Source organism: Lygodium microphyllum, chromosome 12 (genome assembly GCF_053477565.2).
Source record: "Lygodium microphyllum isolate KBCC chromosome 12, Lygodium_microphyllum_v1.1.10, whole genome shotgun sequence".
NCBI classification, from domain to species: Eukaryota; Viridiplantae; Streptophyta; class Polypodiopsida; order Schizaeales; family Lygodiaceae; genus Lygodium; species Lygodium microphyllum.
The window spans coordinates 140,358,894-140,373,332 of NC_141146.1; positions in this window are offsets into that span (position 1 = coordinate 140,358,894).

Genomic DNA, 14,439 nt, shown 5'->3' on the forward strand with positions numbered 1-14,439 from the left:
AGGCTTGGGAAACCCTCCCAAAACAAGCTTATTTAAACTATGTTTGTAGTATAAAACAACAAAAAGAACTAGTCTAGTAGATAGTCACTTGGTAGTAAAGTAAACTTGGGTGATGACATTGTTTTTTGGATGGCTGACCTCCCTCGAAGATTTTCCTACAAGCTAGTGGGAGCTTCTCACGCGCAACCAACAGCACCAACAAAGCCCATTGCAAAGTATGCCAAGGCCAAGATGCTAAGGTCTATGCCTTGGTTGTGAGCCTTGGAGTGATGCTCGCCCGATGATGCAATGTGTAAAAGAAAGTGTTCTCTCTTTATCATCGATGATGTCATTGAAAATGCTAAAAAGCAAGCATCCTCTCTTTACCCCTCCCCATTACTATATAAACCGGGATAGAGTATCAGTTCAAAAAATACACAATGACCCAAGTAGAAGTCTCTCTGCTATTGATGCAACGAAGCTCTGGTACAATCAGTCAAGCCTCTCTCTCTCTCTCTCTCTCTCTCTCTCTCTCTCTCTCTCTGTGATCAAATCCATCCATTAGAGAGAGAGAGAGAGGCTGATTATAGCAGAGCTTCGTCACGAAGTATGCAAGGTCAAGATGCCAATGTCTATGCCTCCTTGGTCATCGCTTTGGTTGTGAGCTTGGAGTGATGCCCGTCCAACAACACAACGCGTAAAAGAAAGCATCAACGAAGCCTTCCTAGCCCATTGCCAAGTATGCCGAGGCCAAGATGCCAAGGTTTATACCTTGGTCACCGCCTTGGTCATGAGCCTTGGAGTAATGCCCACTTGATGACGTGATGCACCGTGCTTGCCCATTTGTTCGATCATTTTTATCTTTGCACTATAAAAACGGAGCCCCCTCTCTAACATCATTGATGATGTCATCAAAGAAGACACTAAAAGAAAGTGTTCTCTCTTTATCATCAATGATATAATTGAAAAAGCTCCAAGCAAACATGCTCTCTTTACCCTCCCTTGCCATTACTATATAAATAGGGGTAGTGCATCACATCAAAAAACACACAATGACCCATGCAGAAGTCTCTCTGTTGTTGGCATGATAAAGCTATGCTACAATTAACCTCTCTCTCTCTCTCTCTCTCTCTCTCTCTCTCCACATCTATGTGGAAGCACTGCTCAAATCCATCAAGCTTCTTCCATGGCTCCCAAGAGACGTCAAGATGTTGAGTGAGGTCATGCTCGCAGAGCTCCCCAATGCGAGGAAGTGGCCGTTGTTGTATTGGGAACTCAACACGAAGTTGCAGCGCAAGTGAAAGTTAACCCCCGAATCCATTCAACCTGAAGGACCAGTTATTCCACGACAAGCTAAATTTGCAGCCATAAATCATAATCACGATGGATGGTCGAAGGGAGGTAATCAGGTTTAGTACATAAGAAAATGATTACTTTTAAGCTATAAACTCTACAACTTCCTAAATGAGGGATAAGTTAGTCTCTTACATAGATTACGATCAGTTATTAGAATGTACTTAAACTTACAAAAACATGTTAGTATTATCAATTGCTTTTTAGGAAGGAACACGGGAATTGATGGAGGGGATAGATTCTATGCATTGCATATATTGACAAGTGTGCTAAAAGTGTCTTATGGTTATATGATTGCTTTTGGATTTGTGAATGATGAATTATGGCTTTTATGATTCGGTTCTTGCAGAGATGGACAAATTGTGGATTTTTATGGTTCGAGACATTGGGGTCCCCAACCCAATGCTTCCTAACACTTTGCAGAGTGTGGAGAAACTCACATGTAGGTGGGGGTCCTATGCTCCCGAGGGGCTCTGAGCTAGTAAATTCCGTGATGATTGTGGACAGAGTGTGATCACATATAGCCCAATCCTGAGGGATTGGAAGGTCCTATGGACAATGTCTTTCTGTGGAAAGATGTAAAATATTACACGGCGCAGCGAACAGAATCTGAGAAAGAGATAGAGAGTACACAACAGATAAGAGGAGAATCAGTAAATTCTTTAACTCCAAACAACTGATACAAAGATGGCTCTGCCCACCCGTGTGCTTCCATTGTGTGAAGCTTAGATGGCGATCTAGACAGAAGATAGGTGAAGAGCTTAAGGCTAGCTGGAACAACAACTCTGACTGGGTGAAAGATGAGTGATCGATGGTTGTGAAGGGGTTTAGCTTTTATAGCCTGCGAAGGCCATGAGGTTGGCCTGACCGACCTACCATATAAGCCTCCATTAGTCGGCCAGGGAATATTCCCTTTACCATCAGGCCGAGGGCGCTGCCCCCGAACCCCCACCAGGGGGCTGCTGGCCCCCCTGGGACCCCCCAGCCAGGGGCCACTTCCTCGGCCCCCGGACCCCACAATAGGGCCCCTTTTAACTCCCTTACCCCGCAACTCGATGCAATGCGCCTCGAGTTGCTACCAACTTAACCACTCGATCTATCCCAAAGATTAGACCCACAACGGTCACCTTTTTGCCATTCGATCACATAGACCTCATCTGATATACAAGTCAGGACTCAACCAATGTTCGGGCTCACATTTGGCTTCTTCTCATAATGGGGGCCTTACAACTTTGAGCACCATGGATCATTGGTAGCACCTAATGAGGGTGGGGCATTGATCATATCTAACACCCCCCCTCAATGTCCACCCATAGGTGAACTATCTCCTCGGCCCAATACCGGGTCTCTGAAGATGAACTTGAAGCAGATCCTTTGTAAATGCTTTGGTGAAGATATCTGCTCCATTCTCCTCTGTTGGACAGTAGACCAGTTCCACTATCCCATCCTCCATCAAATCACACACATAGTGATACTGGATCTCTATGTGTTTGGTGCGTGCATGAAACATTGGATTTTTGGCAATGGCGATGCAACTCTGATTGTCACATCTTAGCATAGTCGGTTCTTCATCCTTCACTCCCATATGCCATAGAATCCTTCTCAACCATACGGCTTCACATGCAGCAAAACAAGCTGCCTTGTACTCTGCTTCGGTAGAAGACAATGCCACTGTTGGTTGCTTCTTACTAATCCAAGATAAAATTCCTGAACCCAAAGAGAAACAATAACCAGAAACTGACTTCCTAGAATCAATTTCTCCTGCCCAATCTGAGTCATAGTTCCCCACAAGAGAAGTTCCGAAACTGTATGTGATACCATAGTCAAGAGTTTCCTTCAAGTATCTAAGCACCCGTATCCCAGCCTTCCAATGACTCTCATGAGGTTTGTTTGAGAACCTACTCAAAACACCAACAGCAAAACTAATATCTGGTCTGGTGTTACACAAGTAGATCAGCCTCCTATACCTCCCAATGTCTGCTAGTGCTGATGTGTCCTCGATGGATAACTTTGCATTCACCTCCATAGGTGTAGCTATCTCCTTGCACTCGATCATGCCAAATGCCTTCAAGATCTCCCATGCATACTTCTTCTGAGAGATGAAGATCTTTATTGGCTCTTGCCAGACTTCAATCCCCAAACAATAGTGCAGCAAGCCTAAGTCTGTCATTTCAAACTCAAAACTCAAAGCCTTTCGAGTTTGGTTGATCATATCTTCATAGTTACCTATAATAAGAAGGTCGTCCATATATAGGACAATCACCATAAAATTTTTACCATCCCTGTAAACATACAAGTTAGCATCTGAGGCACATCTTTTGAAGTTTAGGTTTAAAAAGAACCTATCTATCCGCTGGTACCATGCTCTAGGGGCTTGTTTCAGCCCATACAATGCCTTCTTCAGCTTACACACTTTGTTCTCAGAATGGGGGGCCTCAAACCGTGGTGGCTGAGCCACATACACCTCCTCCTTGAGGTCACCATTCAAGAACGCTGACTTAACATCCATTTGGTACACTGGCCACTTCTTGTGGGCAGCCACTGCAAGTACCGTGTGAATAGTGGTCATTCTGGCAGTTGGGGAAAATGACTCTTGAAAATCAAACCCTTCAACTTGTGAAAATCCTTGGGCAACCAGTCTAGCTTTGTACTTTTCTAAGGTACCATCAGCCTTGTACTTTACCTTCCAGATCCACTTGGTGCCAATAACCTTCCGCTTTGCTGGTTGATCCACTAGCTCCCAAGTGTCATTCTTCATTATGCTGTCATACTCCGCCTGCATAGCAGCCTTCCATGATGGATCTGCCAGTGCTTCTTCTAAGTCAGTTGGCTCCTTTACTTCTCTCATAATCTCAACCATCAAGGCCATATTGACTATGTGAGTAGAAGCCGTCCTTTGCTCCTCTATTATCTGAGACCTCCTTGGTCCGTCTGCCTTCTCCTCAACGGATGCAGGCATAGGATTATTGTGGTCATAGAGCTGCTTCACCCAGTGCGGCAATGGCTTTTCCGGTGTGGTGATGTCAGGTTGGTAAACTTTTTTCTCATCATCTGAAGATGATGCTTCCTCCTCCTTAAGGATAGGGATAGCTCTCGGATAGGGATAGCTCGCTTGATGATAAAGTGGAAGAACTTGCATTCTCCTTCTCCACTGTATGCGGCTCCTCCTTGAACACCACATCACGGCTTGCGATGATCTTCTTTGCCTCTTGGTCATATAATTTGTAAGCCTTTTGCTCATCACTATAACCCAAGAAGATACATTTTCTGCTTGGTTGTAACTTGTTTCTCTTCTCATCTAGAACATGTGCATAACATTCACATCCAAAAATTCTGAAATGTGAGACAGATGGTTTCTTACCAGTGTAAGCCTCATGAAGTGTTTTTCCCTTGAGAGCCTTTGTATAGCTCCGATTTAGAATGTAGACTGCAGTATTAACAGCTTCAGCCCAAAAATGGTTAGGCAATCCCTTGCCCTTTAGCATGCATCTTGCCATCTCCACAATGGTGCGATTCCTGCGTTCCACAACACCATTCTGCTGAGGTGTGTGAGGCGTCGTCAATTGACGCTTGATCCCTTTGCTCTTGCAAAAGCCTTCAAACTCCTTTGAGTTGAACTCACCACCACCATCTGTTCTAAATTTCTTCACACTTTTCCCTGTTTCATTCTCAACAAGTATTAGCCATTCTTTAAACTTACCAAAAGCTTGAGTCTTATCACGAAGGAAGTACACCCACATCTTCCTACTGTAGTCGTCAACAATCAACATAAAATAAGAAGATCCCCCCAAGGCCTGTGTAGGCATCTTACCACACAAGTCAGCATACACCAACTCTAGAGGAGCCTGTGCTCTATTCTTGCTTTCTTGTGGAAATGCCTTTCTCTGTTGCTTGCCCATCATACAAGCTTCACATGGTTCCTTCAATTCAGTTATTGTAGGTAGGTGAGCAACCATACCTTGCTTTTGCATCTCCTTCAATACTACAAATCCGATGTGTCCAAACCTTGCATGCCAAAGCTTACTTATGCCCACTCCAGCGGTGGCTGTAAGAGCACTTAGCTCATACAGGTTGTTCCTTCTTTCTCCTTTGCCAACAATTGTGCCAGCACTATCAATAATTTATGCACCAGTCTTCTTGAACCTCACTTCATGACCAAGATTAGTTATGGCAGCAACTGATAATAGATTTCTCCTTATTTCGGGAACATATAACACATTTGAAATATTTTTGACTTCACCATTTGCAGCAACAAAAGAAATAGTACCTGTGCCTGCAGCAGGGCATTTAGCATCATTTCCAACCGTCACAGTGATGGATTCTTGTAGAGGATGCATAGAACTGTATAGACCTTTCTTGTTGGTCATGTGACGGGAGGCCCCACTATCCAACACCCATGAGTCAGTGGTAGATTCTTCTTGCACTGAGGAGCACACTTCCTCAATGGTTGCCATGAATAATTCCAGCTCTGCTTCAGCCGTATTGGCTGTCTCTTTCCCTTTACTTTTAAGGGTACCATTCTTTTCATCTGCCTTCTTGACATGACAATCTGCAATTGCATGTCCTTTCTTCTTGCAGTAGAAGCACTCTCCTTGAAACTTCTTCTTTCCGTCCTTCTTTTTTTCACCATCATTTTTGGTGAAGGAACCACCTTTGCCTTTTGCATTGGCAGAGAATGTAGCATCTCCATTGTTGCTTCCTTCTTGGGCTTTGAGCCTCAACTCCTCCTCCATTAATAATGCACAAAACTCCTCAAAAGTCAAAGCTTGAGGTCTCACCTGAGTATTAAGGGCAGTTACTAGTCCATCAAACTTTTGTGGACAAATCCGAAGACACCTCCGAGCTAGCTCTTCACTAGTCTTTTGTATCCCAGCGCCAGTCATCTGGTCGCGTAGATTCTTAATCCGAGTGATGAATGCTTCAACCGTCTCTCCTTCAGCAAACTTCTCCGCTGCTAGTTGATTCTCCAAGTTTTGAATCCTCGTTTGGTTTCGTGTTTCATATTGACTCCTTAGTACATTCCAAGCCTCTGACGCTTTGGTTGTATGTTGAATCAAAGTCAGAACATTGTCAGAATAGCTTGTAACTAAGGCACACAATGCATCTGCATTCCTTCGTTTCCAAGCTCGTAGAAGATCTGCATTCGGAGGTATCATCACACTAGGATGTGATGGGTCGGGGGTAGGCTGTGGTTCTGCGTCAGTCCCTAGCACAGTCTCCAGAAGCTCATAAGAATCAAGGATAGTTGTAATTTTGAACTTCCACAAGGTGTAGTTTGTACCATCTAACTTGCCTTCGTTGAAGGTTGGTGGACGAATCCTCAGTGTTTGAATAGCCGGTACAGCAACACCACCTCCTACACCACTTCCTGATGCGCCTGAACTGCTTCCGGAAGTCGACATAGTTTCTCTTTGCTGTTGAAGCCTTTGCCTCTTGCACACTCTCCGATCTCTAGAGCCCCCTGGGCTCTAATACCATGTAAAATATTGCACGGCGTAGCGAACAGAATCTAAGAAAGAGATAGAGAGTACACAATAGATAAGAGGAGAATCAGTAAATTCTTTAACTCTAAACAACTGATACAAAGATGGCTCTGTCCACCCGTGCGCTTCCACTGTGTGAAGCTTTTTGAACCAAGTGCATTGTTAACCTCACTCCTGCCTTTGATTGATTACAAAGTGGTCTTTCTTAGGTGGGTGTTAGATTGTTATTAGGGCTGACTTGTCCATGCTTCCCCTGTGAACTCGAACTGAGATTCCCATGTTCAACTAAGTCCAAGGTTTCCCATGGGGAGATGGAATGGTGATGCGCATGGATATGAATTTCAGTTGACTACTAAGAGGACTCCTCTAAGTCTATTGGAGGAGGCATCTCACAGTTGCAAAAGACATGCTTATTATTTTGTATCATTTTTCTTATAATGGCATAGAATAGAGGAAGCTGCATCATTGAGAAGCTGGATAAGAACAAGTACCCATCATGGAAGTTCCATATGACAAGATTTCTTATTGAAAAAGGCCTTTATGAGTTTGTTTCATGGCAGACCATGTGGTTGTGGCATCAAGGGAGGAAGCGGGTTATACTGAAGGTGTTGCTATTGGAGCCAAAGGTCCTTGTGGATCCATAGGGGCGGTTATAGGGTGTTGTGAAAGACAAGCTCAACCACACGAGCTTCTCCAAGTAGATGGCACTAAGTCGGAACTACTATTGGAGGTGGTCCTACTTGAAGGATAGTCATGCAAGTCAAGTCTACACTAGAAGATATAGGGAAATATGGATTGAGGAGAACTTGGCATTGGAAGCCTTCTACATGGTAATTTTCTAGGGGAGATCCATTGACATGCCTTAGTTACAACTTACCCTATATGTTGGTTAGATTTTTAAAAAAAGCACCAAAGTCATGAAATATCAAAAATAAACTACTCCATTAGAATTTGAGCTTACCGAGGAGTTTTTCCATCTGAGTTTTAAGGACTAAGACCAATTGACCTAGTGTGGAACAAGGTCTTCTTGGATAGTCAATGGACTTGTTTTTTTAAATCGAGCTTGAACCTTGAACACTATATTAGGGAATTCACAAATTTCCATGCACTTTGGGAACCCCTAATACCTTTATTATTTGACCACATAGTCAAATCTTGTTGTCTTACTTAAAGATGGAGTCTACTCTAAATGCTATATCAACTACCTTCTCAAATCCCACTTTCAAATATGGATCAAGATTTATTTCCGTAGTCAAATATTTATCACTTATTGACTTTGGCACTTGGAAAATTTCCAAATTCTCTAATATGGTGTTCTTGGATAGAATGTAGGTGTTGTGTATTTGGTTTTCTTTGAGTTGAGAAAGGGCTTTCATCCATAATGGGAGGGATTCCCCTAGAATCAGTTGATCCAGTACTGCCAGTCAAAAACTTCTAGTGGTGTAATGGCTTCTAATCCAAAGGCTAGCTTGTAGGGAGTCATGCTGGTTGTGACCTTAAAAGTAGTCTAGAAATCCCAAAATGTAGTAGGAAGTGGACTCTCTTCTGGCTCTTTGCAGGTCTTTTCTCTCCTTCTTCCTACTCTCTTGCTTGTCACTCTTTATCCTCTCACTAGATTGCTCCTGTTCTTGGTGGGGAGGGGACCTGTCTAGCATCTCACTAACTTCCATATTCTTGCACTTCCCCTAAGGCCTCTCTGATGATGGTTGTCAAGACCCCTCCAAACCCAATGGTAGAGGCCTTCGAGGATAACTTCTTCCTATAGTAAATTCTTTGGCCCAACCGATCGATGGAAAGAATCTTTTATGTTTCATACCATTCACATCCTCCCCCTAAGAGATGAGAAGAACCCTTCCTAGGATTAGAGGTTGAAGGGTGGAGACCATTCAGTGCATGCTCACTGTGTTTCACCTTCGCATGAGCCAAGCGTAGAAGGTCAAGTTGTAGTGTGTTGATATCTCCACAACAACCACCTGAGCCACGCTCTCTTGAAGTGCTATGAGAGCGAGGAGTAGCACCTGTATCCCGAGTCAATCGTAGGCTCACTACATCCATGTCTTCGCAGCATGCCCCAGAAACCACTCCCTCCATCTGGCCTAAGTCTAGAGCATCGACCTTGTCTGTTAGAATTGAAGCATCAGATTGCACCAAAATAGATCTAACAGAACGGCATGATGGTGTCCAAGACAGCTCCTAGTCTGCCAAATCTCTAAATCGAGCCATCTAATTTGGAGACATACATGTGAAGATCTCTTGTAGCTCCTTGTTGCTCATCCCTCAACTCATGGTACTGATCTAAATATCCACAAAGGTCACCTGCACAGACAAAAATTGATGTTAGCATAATCAATATAAATCATACAAAGCACGGTAATATAAATCTTTTAAAAATGATCTTACTTAAAATGTATATCGTATGTACCCTTATAAGTTATTCGTCAACGAATTGAGTAGGTGGATTCTCCAAGTATGAAGTACCCTATGGTCCCATGTCAATCTCCTGACACAACTTTGCATACACTGGAAGGTCGATAGACATGTCACCACAAAGGATGAGTCCACCTCATTCTCAAAGAATTCTTGGACTCCTGTATTTCCATCATTGTTACCCAATTCTGGCTCCTCTACATGCTCCAAGCTTTTGGTGGCCTCCACCCCTTGCAATATCAATCCCTCTATTTGCATATTGTCCTCATCTACACTCAGAACATCGCTTTGATAATATACTCTCGTACTTCGGGGAGCTGAAGGTATAACATACCACCATCGAGGTTGTTAGGCGTTTGGATAGAAAATTACCTGTTCAAAATCATGTACAAGAGAGATTTAACTTTTGAACACCATATTGGGGAATATGGGAATTTCCCATAAGTTTGGGACATGTGGTCAAATCTTTGGATTTGTCATAACTTGAATATTATAACTTCAAATTGAGGGCTCTATACCTCAATAGATTCCATTTTCAAGCGCTTTCCAATGATAGGTCATATCATATGGTTTTGAGAAACTTATGGAAATGTTATCCAGGTGCCACCTTTTTAGTATTCAAAAAATGGGAATTGGGAGATTCCCAAACTCACTAATATTGTGTTTTTGTGACATGTACCATGTTTCAATAAAATTTTTTAAAAAAAGAGTTCATGCACCTGTTCACAATGGGCCGGCAACACAAACGTGTCACGCAAATCTGTCTTTTTTTTTTAAGAATCTATTTCGAGAAATCTAGATGAACCTCGTCGAACAGCTGCTCCAGCTCCTTCAAGTACAACTTTGAACCACTGCACATCGAATAAGATCATGGAGAAGCTACGGTAATCCACCGTGATAATACTTTGCAAGTTTCCAAAATAATTCATCTCATCTATAATTGTGTTTGGATCCATTGCTCGCCGTCAGCTCTCTTGCTCGAACTTTGCCATGATGCGACAATCTGTTCTAGAGCGCATTTTGTCAATATGCTCCATGCAAAAATGTCATTCGCTCGACCATGCCGCACTATATATTTTGTATTGTACATTGAAACACTCAATTAGTTGGCGCATATAAAATATAGATACAACAAACCCTAAAAATATCATCACCTCTGGACTACATCCCCTTGAGAATTCCCACTCCTCGTTTGAGACCTTTGTCCCTTCGCGAGATGCTACAGTCAAAGCTCCATGCAACCATCGCGTTGACATAAACCGTGGCATCTCCTCCATGCCCTCAGGATATCAAATCGGTTGATAGTGCGTACTACGTCAAAATTTAGATCGCGCTTCTTCCCGATCTTTCCTAGCTTACTGGTACCTAGCAAGCCACATCTCCATGGATGCATGGTGCAACATACAAAAACGATTCACTTTCTCCTCCATTGCAACATCCATTCCTTTTTCTACCCCATTTCCAACCACCACATCTCCGGTCAGTCTATCATCGTCTTTCAGCGACCATAGCATACTGTTATCTGAATCCACCATTGGTAGCCATTGTGAAATATGCATTAACGCCTCATACACCAACCAACCTTCAACCATGCTATCTTCTGGCCAAGCTTGTTGACGCACAAAGCCTTTCAAGGTTTTCATGAAGCACTCCAAGAAGAACATCCATCGCGTATGGACAGGTCCAGCAATCTCCACTTCATCTACAAGATACACAAGAAGATGGATTTGTATCGTGAGCATGATGCTAGACATGTATTTCTCAAAGAGACAGATCGTCTCCACTACTCCCCGCCTTGCAGATTCAATAGAGGACGTCTTAATCTCCTTCTGTGAGATCCATTATACTAAAGTTGACAACTTGTAAATTGCCCCGCGTATTTCTGGAGTAAGGCATCCTGCGATCGTGATCGGTAGTACAAACTGCCACAAACGAGGAAGCATTATTAACAACAACTACACTCCAAATAGCAAAATACACCACATCGTGTCCTTGATATACCATCTTCTTCATGGTTCGTGACCTTTGGTAGTCTAACTGTGGCTCACACAATGGACATGCATAATAACATGAGGTAACCAGACCTGCCCCCACACCTCTATCTAGTGAATACAAACTTAAACGAGCTATGATAGATATTACCAATGAGAACGGAAGCTTACTTACCTAATCACTCTCCGAATCCCGGAAAGTCATGCATGGCCCACATGAGAATGGCTCGAATATTGATGGATCGTCGACCATCGTGCTTACTCATATCTTCCAAGATGACCCCCTCCTCCCACAAAATCTTAAGCTCATCGACTAATGGACGAAGATACACGTCCATATTTTTGACTTTATAGCGGCGGGAATGAACAAGCTAAGGATGAGATGTCCTTTCTTTGTAGAAAGCCATGGAGGGATATTGTAGTTGCCAAGGACTATATGCTACATGCTGTAAGAAGTTGAGCACAAACCAAATAGGTTCATGCCATCCATAGCAAGACCGAGCCGAAGATTCCTTGGCTCTGAGGCAAAGACTGGAAAGGTAGAGTCAATATGGCTCCATGCGTGTGAATCCACTGATATTCATTGAGCTCCATCTGTGGATCTATTCTGTGTATGCCACATTGTCAAGCTCATCATACCCGACATATGAAACATGTGGTTTATGCGAGGGATAAGCAAAAAGTATCTATGAACTTTTTGAGGGATGGTTTGCCCTTGCAAGTCCTGTCGATACCTGGAAGCACCACACTTGAGACATGTCTCCATAGTCCCGTATTCTCCTCGAAATAGTATGCAATCGTTGATATATACATGGATGTTGTTGTAGTCCATGCCAAGCTTTCGTAAAACATGTCACATATCATCACGAGACTCAGGCATGGTATTTGCAAGTGGTAATATATGATACTTCAGTAACATTAAAAAAATCATAAAACACCTTGAAAAAGCACAAATGTTTTTTATGATAGTGCCGAAAAGAAATCAACAAAGCGTGCATACAAGGTACTTGAACAACTCGGTCACACTCGCATAGCTCCACCTGTATTTTTCTTACACATTTAGGAGTGCAAGTAGTGTCTTCAAGTGCGATACTTGGCAACCATCATATAATGGTATGGATACTTCCTCTCTAAGCGGATTAGATGTCTTGATATCCATGGGCATCAATGCATTGATCATTGCCTCCATCTCAGGCTCCAAGATTGTAGGAAAGTCTGGAAGGCTGCTTGTCTCCTCTAGTATTGATGGTATAGATTGGGTAGTACCTTCCAAGTGGTAGATTGGCTCAAGCACTCCATCCATCACATGCCCACAAACTCTTCTAACTGGCCGCAAAGGGTGCACTCCTCCTTGGGACAAGATGTCACCTCCCTGGATAGAAAATTTGCCAGCCACACCCAATGTTTTTGTATATGATATTCAATTAGCTTATGACTACAATGCATGATTGATATACACTTTCCTTACCATTTGCTCAAAATCTGAGATCGCTTGATCAATGATCTCTGATTGAAACTCGTAGAAGTGTCGTACATGTTTTATAGACAATCGACGTTTTCATCTAATTGCCAGCTTACATTGAGAGCAAGGACATGGGACATGCTGATTTTAAGAAACACCTCGCAATCGTGAACATCAGGACCTTCATCGTTTTCCATTTGGTCTACGTTACAACAAACAATTTGTTTTTATTATCATTCTTTTTTCTTTCTTAAATTGTTTGAGAGGGGATTTCTTCTCTTGTAACTCAACAAAATTAACGTATGTAAAGTCTCTACCCACCCACAAATTAACGTATGTCGGAGTGTTTTCCGTCTCGTGGTATTGCATCGAACCTCGCCACTACTACTACTACTACTACTACTACTACTACTACTACTACTACTACTACTACTACTACTACTACTACTACTACTACTACTACTACTACTACTACTACTACTACTACTACTACTACTACTACTACTACTACTACTACTACTACTACTACTACTACTACAAATAGAAAAGAAGAAGTTAAAGAATAAGATCTTACCCTCTCTTTGTTTTTTATCCATTCATTCTCTTCTCTCCTTCCATCTCTCTCTCTTTTTCTCTTTCTTTATTATGTTGTATGTTTTTTCCCTCTCTCTCATTCCTTCTTTCTTTTTCTCTTCCTCTTCCTCTCCCTCTCTTATTTCCTTTAACAAAACATCACACACTCTCTCTACTACCACTACCACTACCACTATAATAAATAAGAAAAGAAAAGAAAAGAAAAAAACAACAACTACTACTACAACTACTACAACTACAACAACAACTACTACTACTACTACTACCACCACCACCACCACCACCACCACCACTACTACTACAAACAAGAAAACTAAACAATAATAAATGAGAAAAGAATAAAAACTACAACAACAACAAACAAGAAAACTACTACTACTGCTGCTGCTGCTGCTGCTGCTGCTACTATGATGACTACGACCACGACTATGACTACCACAACAACAACAAACAAGAAAAGAAGAAATTAAACAACGACTACCACAACAACAATAAACAACAAAATAAGAAACTAAACAACTACCACTACCACTACCACTACCACTACCACTACCACTACCACTACTACTACCACTACCACTACCACTACCACTACTACTACGACTACCACAACAACAACAAACAAGAAAAAAAGAAAAGAAGAAATAAAACAACAACAACAACAACTACTCCTACTACTACTACTACAAAAAAAAGAATAAATTAAAGAACCACTACTACCACCACTATTACTACAAAAAACAAGAAAATAAGAAATTAAAGAACTACTACTACTACCACTATAAATAAGAAAAGAAGAAATTAAAGAACTACTACTACAAACAAGAAAAGAAGAAATTAAAGAACATGATCTTACCCTCTCTTTGTTTTTTATTCATTCATTCTCCTCTCTCCCTCCCTCTCTCTCTCTTTCTCTATTATGTTTAATGTTTTTTTCCTCTCTCTCACTCGTTCCTTCTTTCCCTTTCTCTCTTCCTCTCCCTCTCTCATTTCCTCTCTTTCTCTCTCAGTACACATGATTTTCAACAAAAACAAACAAAAGAAAAGGAGAAAAAACAAAAACAAAGCAAGAGGGAACAATGCACTCACCGTGAAGACCCAAGGATGGATTCGGCAGCTCCTCTTTGCAACAGCAGCTCCTGTTCGCCCT